The following is a 13,499-nucleotide window of genomic DNA, read 5'->3' on the forward strand; positions in this document are numbered from 1 at the left end:
TCTCACGACGTTGGTAAACAGATCATCACCATGAGCTAAGTTTTTGGGACATTGTTATATATAATATACATATAACCAGTTAGACTATATTGATGCCCTCAATAATCTGCTGCCCTGGGCCTGAGCCCAAGTGGTTCATGTATGGGGTCGGGCCTGAGTTTCAGTATTAATTTTTAATGTCCAATATTCACAACCAAAAATTTTCATTTTTATTAAGGTAAAAACTTCCCAAATTATAAATCCATTCTAAGAAAAACCATTTGTTCTCAATTACAATAATAAATAAGAATCAGAGTATTATAATAAACACGGAATCCCTAATGCTACTGATAAGTGTGCACAGTCCTGCTTTCGCCTTCCCACGATCACCGATAGAACCTAAAACATAAACAACTGGGTAAGTACAAAGCTTAGTGAGTTTTCACCAAAATACCCCATACAACAAACATAATAGCATTCACAACGGGCCCACAATCATCGGATTGGAATTCCATGGCCCAATCTATCATCGAACTGCAATACCCAAAGTTTGTTGGCATGCCGCCTCATCCCAACTGTTCATCCCGAACCACCATGCCTACGATGTGCATCCGACCGACGCCAGGTATCTTGGCCTACAACACATAACATGATCGCCTCAACCTCAACCACTACTATAAGTCATCATATAAATAAACAAGGATCAAGTATGCACATAATCCATGAAATATCAATCATACGGTTTGCTACTGCCAACTAGACCTCTCACAACACACTGCCCCGCTACCAGCTAACCTCCATGGAATGTGTAACCATAAGTATCCAGAGGTCGGATAGCCACCCGAACAGATGATCCTACTCTACAGCCACAACCAAACAAGGAACATGCAACAAAGCCTAGACCAAGAGTTCTTAGGCTATCCTACATGACAACGTACAATACCTAGGACACTCCACTAGACGATAACCTGCCTATTGGTATTCTAACCAGTATACCACTACTGTTGCATCCTATCATGTCAAGGTATATATATAAACCTATCAGATCGCTACAACATAGCAACATCCTATACATAAGGATACATGACTAACTCTGCAAGGAATTTCTAACCATATGTAACTAGAGGTGAGATAGACACCCAGACAGATGATCCTACTCTAGAGCCACAACCAAACAAGGAACATGCAGGAAAGCCTAGATCAATAGTCCACAGTCTATCCTACGTGACTAAATACAATCCATAGGGCATCCTTCTAATAAATGATAACCAACACTAGTGGGCTGGCATTGGTGCCTTCGACCCACAGGTACTGTGAGGAGAACTCACCTGAAATGAAAACCCCGAAACACTGATACACGTTTCCATTTCTGCACTGCTTGCTCCTGCGAATCCACTAATCACCAAAACTAGGTAAAATCTTAATCCATAGTCCAAAACCCTCAAGTTTGACCAAAAGTCAAACTTGGTAAAAAAGTCAACAGTAAAAAAAAGTCAAAGAAAGTCAAAGACCAACGCAGGGTGAGTACGACCAGCGTACTCTAACCTACGCTCAGCGTACATGATTTAAGCCTAGTACGCTCAACATACTCAAGCTGGTGCCAATATTTCCATTAAACACTTTTCCATCAAGACCTTTCGTCCAACACTCAGATCTAGTCCCAAAATGACATCCTAATCATAAAGTTTCAAACTTTATATCCTTGCATGGCTAGAAAGGGTCCATATCCAAAACCCTTACTTATCATAAGATTCTAAGCTTCATAACTCATGCATGAATGGAAGAACAAGACCAAGATTGCATTTTTATGACTTAAAGTCCTCAAATACACCTGGAAATGCACCTCACAATCTCTAGAACAACTCACACTCAAATGGACCAATTTGTGGGAAAAAAAGGACATAACTTTAACATCTAAGCTAGATCTATCAATGGAGACATAAAGGTACAAACTTTATACTTTCTGAAGATGAATAAGGGAGGAGAACTTCTAGATCCAAAGTTGTTTCAAGCTTCCAAGCACTATCACTACCTTCTTCTTCCTTCAATGGCACCAAAAGCACACGTTTTGGCTCACAATGCTCAAACTAGGGTTAGGGTTCCAAGGGAGGAAGTTGGAGAGATGGAGGATGAGAATGGAAGAGGTTTAGAAGAGCTAAGGTGCTTAAATAGGGCTCAAAACCCCAGATTTAGGGTTTGGGATCTGGCCGCGTACGCCCCACGTACTCCCTTAGAGACACGTTTCTTTAGCAGCTAGTACGCCCAACGTACTACCATTCTTCTAATTCAACAAAAATTTTCAAACCACCACAACTTCTTCGCTTCAACTCTGATTTTGGCATTCTTTAAATGCACAAAAAGGTGTTTATGAGCCCCACAATCAAATCTAGTTATTTTGGACTAAAAACTTATCGAACTAAAATTCGTATTTCATGCAAGAAACACGGTCTATGAGTTTTCCTTTTTTACCCTTTTGGACCAATACAAAGTTCAAGGGTTAGATCTTACAACCATAATTATCACCTCCCAAAAGGTCTACAATTTACCTGCTTAAATCCCAAAGCCTTTACACGATCGATTTTCGGCCCACAACCTTGAAATAGGAAATGACAAGAAACAGGATGTTACAAATCTCCCCCACTTAAATTAGATTTGGTCCTTGAAATTAGTTATTGCTTCCACTTCTGGATGTAATCCCTTGAGGGTCCTTCAACCATGTCTCAAATATCTAATTCATCTTCATTGTACCATCTTCAACAGTCGACCATCCCTTAACAATTCTGCCAACCTAGAAGTCTTGGTGATACCACGCGACCTGAAGAAAACATCTCCATGCAACCTCTTAAAATTATGAAGGAATGAACCCCTTCCCTACTCGGAACCTAAAGCAACCGTCACATTAACCAAATTGACAGAAAATCTGTAGATTTGATCGGGTCAAAACCTTCTTGGCCAAACACCGTCATGCGAATCCCGCACATAAGTACACCATCGCGACGAAAACCAATTGGTCACATACTGAACTAGACCATGCTCCCACTCGGCTTTGACAACTTGCTTAACTATCCAATGAAAACACTCAGGCTTACCCCCGATCCACTAACGAACAACAACACTCAGGCTTACCCCTGATCCTTTAAACTGATGGGTTTTAAGCACTATAACAATCCTATGGTGCACATACAACCTAAATGCTTTAGATCTAAGTTTTCTCAAGTTATACATGCAATTTCATTTCATCCAAAGCATAAACCCTAACAAGCATACAAAATGAGATTCACAACATAAAATCTAGTTTGATGAATATCTCTTAGTTGAAGCTTGTAGTTCTTGGCCTTTCAAGAGCTTAGTACCTCAAATGCGATACCTCTAATAAGTCACAAACACCAAAAGCAAATGGAGGAATATGAGAGAGAGGTTAGGAGGCACCAAACGGCTAGGGTTACTCCTTGGAACACAAGTGCCGATTTTGGGAGTGCAAGGGTTAGTATTTATAGTGTGGAATACCTAGGGTTTCATCTTGGAAATCCTAATTCATATGATTAGGCCTTAATCAATACAGTAACCCATATGATAGGCCCTTTGGAATAAATCTTCATGGACTCTCACATAGATTTAGTCAATCCCAAATCAACATGGATCATTAGCCCAAACTATAAGTATTGCTGATTTACCTAATCAGTCCCTGTTAATTTAATTAGTCTCTTTTGATCACTAAATTAATTTCAAATTAATTCTTGATGATTACAAATTAAATAATATGATTTCTCAATTAATATATTATTCATATAATATATTAATAAATCACAAATAACCTCTTTCTCAAAAATCCATCCTATCAAATTGCTATGGTGAAGGCAACACAAAAGGACCATGCTACTATCGGATCAAGTACATACCAATTATAGTTATGGGCTTAGACACCTAATCAAACTGTCTCCGACTTGGATAAGTCTAATAACTATAACTGCCAATGCAATTTCAAATCCGATTAGCAATCGTAGCTCTTAAAAGCCGCTGTCGAACTCTGATCTTATCAGTAACGCGTCCTTTAGATAAGGGATCAAATATTCCTCCGTTCTACAAGATATCCTATAGACATGAGTAATGGATTATAATCATTCTCTCTGTCCAAGTTCTGTTTCCCGATTTCCAATTTATGATGCCTGGCTAATTGAACAAATCAAATCAGTCCAGTCTTGGCCAAGCGTTTAGGGTGTCATCACTAAATCATCGAGGGGCCCACATATATCGCTTTTATCCCATTAAGGGTGAAAGGAACAGATAAACTTCGACTCATATGCTTGTACTATTTACTCGTCAAATCACACACAACAATACATTTTATAACATCAAGTTACTGATGCGTTTACGCATTATTAATGTGCAACCGACTCGTAAACAACAACTATATGTCTCCGTTTGAAGAATATAAGATATTATCGTCTCACAATCACTCGTGATAAAATCCATGAAGAGATTCATGTGAGCGTGAGTTTAATCCAATACTCAATTTCCTATTTCCGGAGTACTCATGCACACTGCATCAAACATTTGGTATGTCTAAGCTTTTAGACAATCTACAGACGGATTCATGATAGTCTTTCCTCATTACTTACTTCTAAAGTATGATTGACTGTGGATGTTTGAGTAACCTAGTTATTCGGGAAGTAAAACATGCGAAGTGAAACACAAGAATAATTTAATCCAATATGGTGTCAAAACTTTTGAATATAAATAAAAAACACTTATTATTTAATCACCATATCGATTACACATTATTTATTGTATAACTGTTTCGATAATCAACTTAATACTTGACTTAAAACAATAGTTATCCCATGCTCTAAACATGCACACTATGTTTACATATGGTCCTTTCTTTGTGAAACCGATCAATTGGAAACATTTCCAATGGTTCTCATTTCACAATTTCCAAATCCTTATCATAAGTGTAAGAATACCAAATTCTTCCATTATTAGAATGTGTTAGATTCTAAGTAATTATGCAATGATCATTTTGTAATGACTAGGCACCAAAGTCACAGTGACTTTGCCAATTACAAAACATTCCATTGGAGATTGTTACGAGACAATTCCATAGATACGAAGTCTCATATTCAAAGTACATTCCTTTGAACATCCTTCTTGCATAAACGTTTCTACACATAGATTCTTAATATCCAACTCCCATTATGGAAACATTTCCATATTTGCCATGTGGTAACTCATTCTTAATAGAATCCCATCTATTCATGATTATGTCAATATGATCCATCCATTACTATACTTCCAACTGCCCATAAGTGACCAATTCTTCCCGAACCTTAGATCGTCCTTGACAGTTGTTTAATTACTTTAGTCATATCTGGTTCTGGTCCTTTTTCCCTCTTAATGCCCTATGCATTTGGAAAATCAGGACATGCCAATATTATAACATATTAAATCGATCCTATAACCGAAGCATATAGGATACGATTCATAATAAAGATATGATACTTTACCAATCTCTCATTATAATATTTCCATCTATGGAATTTCCAACGTCGAAACATTTCAACTTGCAATTCATATATGCTCATGACTAAGTTCGATTAATACTTCAATCTAAACTTTTAGATTCGAAATAAAGTATAAGTATCCTCTCCCTTACTATAGCAAAACAACTTTTCAAATTATGCAACTTTGCAAATCAAAACTTTGTTTCCTATAAATAGCATTGCTAACTCGCAACACCTATCATAATGATTATGCTCCCACTAGAACAATAATTATGTCCTTACTAGCATAACACTTATGCTCCCACTAGCTTTGACATGTACCCAGAAATCAGCTGACTTCTAGAAATCAATACTTATTGACTTTCTTACCAAAGTTCATATTTCTGATACAAGATGCTTCGATAAGACTTTATCAAGGCTTCTCAAACTCATACACCTTTCCTTAGATAGCTCATATGTGTGTCTAAACTATTTCAGAACTTACAGCAGTAAGTACCGAATGTTCAGTCTATTTGCCATTTCTCACAATTCGAACTATGAAGAGGGATGCTGTAATCATAATCGAATTTGAGAATGCAATTAACACTACTGCTATCTCATTAAATCTACTTTGTGAAAGTGTTTCCTCTTAATCCTTTTATGAAGTGGAGAGAAACCTTTGCCACTTAGATTTTATGAGTTATGTATTCCTATCCATGTGAATTTGTCGTAACCATAATCACAAGACAAGGTTTGTGACAAATCCAAACTCATATGGACTGAAGTTGTTCAATCTTAATTTCTTGCCACTTAGTAGTACAGGGCCTACCATTGCTTCCAGGTTGTTGAGCAGCGCACCCCTACAGATCAATGTACTTTCCATTGATCAATGTACTTTCCATTGATCAATGTGTTTTGCCTTATGCATTCAAATGAGAACTCATATAACTCACATGTATAGTCAAATTAACTGGAATGGCACAGAAACAAGAATATGTCAATCATGATAGGTTATCAACCTCGGGTCGTGTGCTAATGATAATTAATAGGTTCATTCTTGATTAGTTCTTGAAATTATTCAAGACCATTAAGATTCCCACTGACCTCTTGACATATAAGATTCTATGTCAAGGAACATTTCTTGACAACCATGTATTCAAGAGTTAGTGTGAGATCTTATCAAGACAACACTTCATGTAATTGGTCTTAGTTGATCTTTGTTTTATCCAAAACATCACAACCACCAATTTCAAATGTGCAAGAGTAAGAAACGTTTCTACTCCACATTTCATGAGGCGTTACAAACCTTCTTGGAAAATTTCACTCAAGGTACAACTTGGAGTAACTTAGAGTACGACTCTAAGACTTGATTTTGGAACGAAGTATGATTCATCTTATTGATATATCCATTTCAATAATTCCCGATTCCTCTACTTAGCTATACAAGTGCACTAAGGTGTCCTTAGAGGATCAATTGTGACATGGTTCGATAATCAATAGGATGATCATAAAGCACAATACTAAAGTACTCTCATTTCCTTTCAGACTGGAGAAACTTTTATCTTTCTGCCTAATTTGATTCTTCTTATTTGTTCTGCTATACTTTGAATCTTTTCAAGGTATCAGAATTATACTTAATCTTGTGAGCATAATCATATTTACTGGACTTTCAGTAAATCCTGATGTATAGACTTTATCGCCCTTTGTGGTGGATCTGACCAGTTCACATCAATGTGTACTATACCCTTTAGTCTTTCACTCGACTTACATACTTATGTAATCAAGGAACTAGTCCCAATTTTCCCAAGTATCAAGATTTTCATACATCACATAATTCCAATCATATGATTCCAAGTTTCTGTCCAATTGAAACTTGGGCGATGAGGATCTTTCCTTACTTAGAAAAATTACGTCACTACCATAATCGATATAACTAAGAATGAAACCATTTTAATCATTGCTATTAATAGAAACATACAAACAACAATTTTCACAAATGTCATTGCAAGGAAACATAAAATAAGATAAAATCAAAATTTTCTTTATTTATAAAATGCGGCAAAACTTGTCCTTACAATGCAAATTCATATGAAAACTATGTTTCTAAATATTCCTAAGCAATCTATCATAACTCCTAAGCAGCAACTCAAAAATCTGATCATCAAACAATGCGATCGAAATCCATCTCTTCACGACCAGACTCAGCTCACTCTTCGTTTAAGCTTCCTTTCTTTTCTTTGATCCTACAAAACATCAAAATGCAATCTTATCACATCATGTATTAAGAATCTATAAATTAGGAAATTAATAGAGTTGGATAGCAGACTTACCTGAAGTAGAGTAATACATTTTGACTTTACTATCCTTGTGATCCTTCAGGCAGATACAACAGCTTCGCATCCAATGCCCCTTCTCTTGGCAATAGAAACAAATAAACTCTTTTGGAATGACACATGGGACAATCCCAGACTTGGCCTTTCTCTTATGGTCAAACTTTTCGACCATGGCCAATTTCTCTCCCTTAGGAGAAGAAATCTTTTCTGGATCATCATTGCCATCGCCTATGTCTATGGAAGTTTTGGAGGTAGATCTTCCAATCAAATTTGCTTTACCAGTGGGCCAAATCATTTCTGATTCAGCAGCAATCAACAAATATGTCAGATCATTGAGGGCCATGTCGTGATCTGTCACATAGTAGTCATTAACAAACTGACTATACGACTCGGGAAGTGACTGAAGAACTAAGTCAACAGCTAGGTTCCTTGGGAAAACGACACCCAACATTCCTAGTCTATCATTATGTAACTTCATCTCCAAGACGTGAGCACTTACAAACTTTCCATCTTCGTGTTTACTTGCTAATAGGGCTTGAGTGATCTTGAAATTTTCAAGTCGACAAACATGTGGGCCAGGGAGAATTATTGGAGGATGTGGAGGAAGAGAAGTTCCACCAACGCACGAGGAAGGGATTGATCTTTCACCATGATCGTCACGTGGAATATCATCTTCATGAGGAAGGCTTTTTCCAAAAGATTCAGGAAGACCATAGTTGTCAGAACTAGACATCACTAAGGGAGAAATTCAAGTTAGTTACCCAAATGAAATATTAAGGCTAGGACCCAACACAATGATTCACAATTCGGAAGAGGAATTCCGTAATCCAATTGTAAATTATTTGTAGGTAGGTAAATGACGATTTGCCAATTCCATCATGAAAACAAAACCTTAAATGAGTTAGTTTTTTTAAATGAAACTCCTAGATATTTTGAGATTCATTGAACTTTTCAATGGCATGTTTAATCTCGATTATGCCCTTCAAGTTTGTGATTGGGATACCGAGGATCACAAACAAGGTGTGAATAACCATGAAAATTAGCTTGGTACTCTCGAAGTCATTTATCACCTAATCAATGTGCCGGTTAGCCACACACGCTCCATTGATCTATGATAACCTACGAGCTACCCATTGCCATCCTTCATTAGTCCCATATTAGTGTGCCGGTTAACCACACACGCTCCACTAACGACCAATAAGGTGCAATGTGCAATTTCAGGGGTTAGCATCAAATTCACTTTTCTTTCTTAAGTAACTAAGATTGAGAATTTATAAAAGGTTTAGTTACTTGTATTTTCATTATACTTATTAATTAGAGTGTCCTATCCTACCCGTTCGGCTAACGACCCTCCACTAGTCAAGAGTGCGGTGGGTAAGAGTATATACCCAATGTCGGTCATTTTACAGTCCGCTTCCTTAAACACCCCTTACAGATCAACTTCGTGAATGAGGCCTACTAATGGTAAGAGTGACTTTTAACTTATATATATATATATATATATATATATATATATATATATATAATATATATATATATATATATATATATATATATATATATATATATATATATATATATAATATAATATAATATATTAGACTTTTAGTTTTATATAGTGTAAGGGTGTATTTTAAACCTTTCAAATACTAGGAGGTTTAATCTTTTAAATAAATCAGACTTTTAATTTAATTAAAACTTTAAACCATTCTATTATGGATTTATTAATACTCTTTTAATTAATCATTTAATTAATTATCAACAAAGCCATAATTATTCCTTCTAGTTGTGTCCATTTAAATTTCCAAAATTAAAACCTTTAATTCTAAATTTAAATAATAAAACCAAAAGGATGTATTTTAAACATTTAAAATACTAGGGTTTTAGAATTTAATATTTCACAATTAAAACTTTAATCAAATTTTAAATTCCAAAACTTGAGGGCAAGTTTTGAAACTTTTCAAAACCTCTAGGATCAATTTGAAATTAATTAAATTAATCATATGATTTATCTATATCACAAAATTGACTTAATCTAATTTCATATAGCAAGATGATTCAAATCAAATTCTACAAATAATAATTTTTTCACAAAATCAAGTAATTATCTTAAAATTTGACAATCACCATTCAATTGGATGAGGATAATCACTACCTTATCAGAAAAATTGAATTTTATCAGTCAAAACAGTTTGTGGTAATGATCCTAATCCAAACCTGGCCAAAAACTCGTCGAGTTCATTACCAGATGATCCAACTCGTTGAGTTCCCTCATGGGACTCGTCGAGTCCAGCAGCCAGAGGCAAAAAATGAAACTTTTTCAGCTTTAAAAACAATACAATTGCATCAATATAACAGAAAACAACTTGGCTCTGATACGACTGATGGGTTTTAAGCACTATAACAATCCTATGGTATACATACAACCCAAATGCTTTGGATCTAAGTTTTCTCAAGTTATACATGCAATTTTATTTCATCCAAAACATAAACCCTAACTAGCATACAATTGGAGATTTACAACATAAAATCTAGTTTGATGAATACCTCTTAGTTGTAGCTTTTAGTTCTTAGCCTTTCAAGAGCTTAGTACCTCAAATGTGATACCTCTAATAAGTCACAAACACCAAAAGCAAATGGAGGAATATGAGAGAGAGGTTAGGAGGAACCAAATGGCTAGGGTTACTCCTTGGAACACAACTGCCGATTTGGGGAGTGCAAGGCTTAGTATTTATAGTGTGGAATCCCTAGGGTTTCATCTTGGAAATCCTAATTCATATTATTAGGCCTTAATTAATCCAATAACCCATATGATAGGCCCTTTGGACTAAATCTTCATGGACTCTCACATAGATTTAGTTAATCCCTAATCAACATTGATCATTAGCCCAAACTATAAGTATTGCTGATTTACCTAATCAGTCCCCGTTAATTTAATTAGTCTCTTTTGATCACTAAATTAATTCTTCATCAAGGCAAATTAAATAATATGATTTCTCAATTAATATATTATTCATATAATATATTAATAAACCACAAATAACCTCTTTCTCAAAAATCCATCTCATCAAATTGCTATGGTGACGACAACCCGAAAGGACCATGCTACTATCGGGTCAAGTACATACCAATTATAGTTATGCGCTTAGACACCTAATCCAAAAGTCTCCCACTTGGATAAGTCTAATAACTATAACAACCAATGCAATTTCAAATCTGATTAGCAATTGTAGCTCTTAAAAGCCGTTGTCGAACTCTGATCTTATCAGTAATGCATCCTTTAAATAAGGGATCAAATATTCCTCCGTTCTACAAGATATCCTATAGACATGAGACATGGATTATAATCATTCTCTCTGTCCAAGTTCTGTTTCCCGATTTCCGATTTATGATGACTGACTAATTGAACAAGTCAAATCAGTCCAGGCTTAGCCAAACGCTTAGGGTGTCACCACTAAATCATCGAGGGGCCCACATATATCACTTTTATCCTATTAAGGGTAAAAGGAACGGATAAACTTCGACTCATATTCTTGTAATATTTACTCATCAAATCACACACAACAATATGTTTTATAACATCAAGTTACTGATGCGTTTACGCATTATTAATGTGGAACCGACTCGTAAACAACAACTATATGTGTCCGTTTGAAGAATATAAGATATTATCGTCTCACAGTCATTCGTGATAAAATCCATGAAGTGATTCATGTGAGTGTGGGTTTAATCCAATACTCAAATTCCTATTTCAGGAGTACTCATGCACACTGCAGCAAACATTTGCTATGTCTAAGCTTTTAGACAATCTACAGACGGATTCATGACAGTCTTTCCTCATTACTTAATTCCAAAGTATGATTGACTGTGGATGTTTGAATAACCTAGTTATTCTGGAAGTAAAACATGCGAAGTGAAACACAAGAATAATTTAATCCAATATGGTGTCAAAACTTTTGAATATAAATAAAAAACACTTATTATTTAATCACCATATCCCATGCTCTAAACATGCACACTATGTTTACATATGGTCCTTTCTTTGTGAAACCGATCAATTGGAAACATTTCCAATGGTTCTCATTTCACAATTTCCAAATCCTTATCATAAGTGTAAGAATACCAAATTCTTCCATTATTAGAATGTGTTAGATTCTAAGTAATTATGCAATGATCATTTTGTAATGACTAGGCACCAAAGTCACAGTGACTTTGCCAATTACAAAACATTCCATTGGAGATTGTTACGAGACAATTCCATAGATACGAAGTCTCATATTCAAAGTACATTCCTTTGAACATCCTTCTTGCATAAAGGTTTCTTCACATAGATTCTTAATATCCAACTCCCATTATGGAAACATTTCCATATTTGCCATGTGGTAACTCATTCTTAATAGAATCCCATCTATTCATGATTATGTCAATATGGTCCATCAATTACTATACTTCCAACTGCCCATAAGTGACCAATTCTTACCGAACCTTAGATCGTCCTTGACAGTTGTTTAATTACTTTAGTCATATCCGGTTCTGGTCCTTTTTTCCCTCTTAATGCCCTAGGCATTTGGAAAATCAGAACAGAAGAATATTATAACATATGGAATTAATCCTATACCCGAAGCATATGGGATACGATTCATAATAAAGATATGATACTTTACCAATCTCTCATTATAATATTTCCATATATGGAATTTCCAACGTCGAAACATTTCAACTTGCTATTCATATATGCTCATTACTAAGTTCGATTAATACTTCATACTTGCTGAAAAATTGAATTTTATCAGTCAAAACAGTTTGTGGTAATGATCCTAATCCAAACCTGGCCAAAAACTCGTCGAGTTCATTACCAGATGATCCAACTCGTTGAGTTCCCTCATGGGACTCGTCGAGTCCAGCAGCCATAGGCAAAAAATGAAACTTTTTCAGGTTTAAAAACAATACAATTGCATCAATATAACATAAAACAACTTGGCTCTGATACGACTGATGGGTTTTAAGCACTATAACAATCCTATGGTGCACATACAACCCAAATGCTTTGGATCTAAGATTTGTCAAGTTATACATGCAATTTTATTTCACCCAAAACATAAACCCTAACTAGCATACAATTGGAGATTTACAACATAAAATCTAGTTTGATGAATACCTCTTAGTTGTAGCTTTTAGTTCTTAGCCTTTCAAGAGCTTAGTACCTCAAATGTGATACCTCTAATAAGTCACAAACACCAAAAGCAAATGGAGGAATATGAGAGAGAGGTTAGGAGGAACCAAATGGCTAGGGTTACTCCTTGGAACACAACTGCCGATTTGGGGAGTGCAAGGCTTAGTATTTATAGTGTGGAATCCCTAGTGTTTCATCTTGGAAATCCTAATTCATATTATTAGGCCTTAATTAATCCAATAACCCATATGATAGGCCCTTTGGACTAAATCTTCATGGACTCTCACATAGATTTACTTAATCCCTAATCAACATTGATCATTAGCCCAAACTATAAGTATTGCTGATTTGTTGGATTAGTGTCTAAGCCCGTAACTATATTTGGTATGTACTTGACCCGGTTGTGTATGGTCCTTCTGGGTTGCCTTCACCAAAGCAACTTGACAAGGTAATTTGATATGAGAGAGAGGATATTATGGTTTATTAGTATATTATAAGAATAATATATTAAAGGAGAAATCATATTTATTTAAT

The sequence above is a fragment of the Lactuca virosa genome, chromosome 7 (genome assembly GCF_052849685.1).
Source record: "Lactuca virosa cultivar CGN04683 chromosome 7, Lactuca_virosa_CGN04683_v6, whole genome shotgun sequence".
Taxonomy (NCBI): Eukaryota; Viridiplantae; Streptophyta; class Magnoliopsida; order Asterales; family Asteraceae; genus Lactuca; species Lactuca virosa.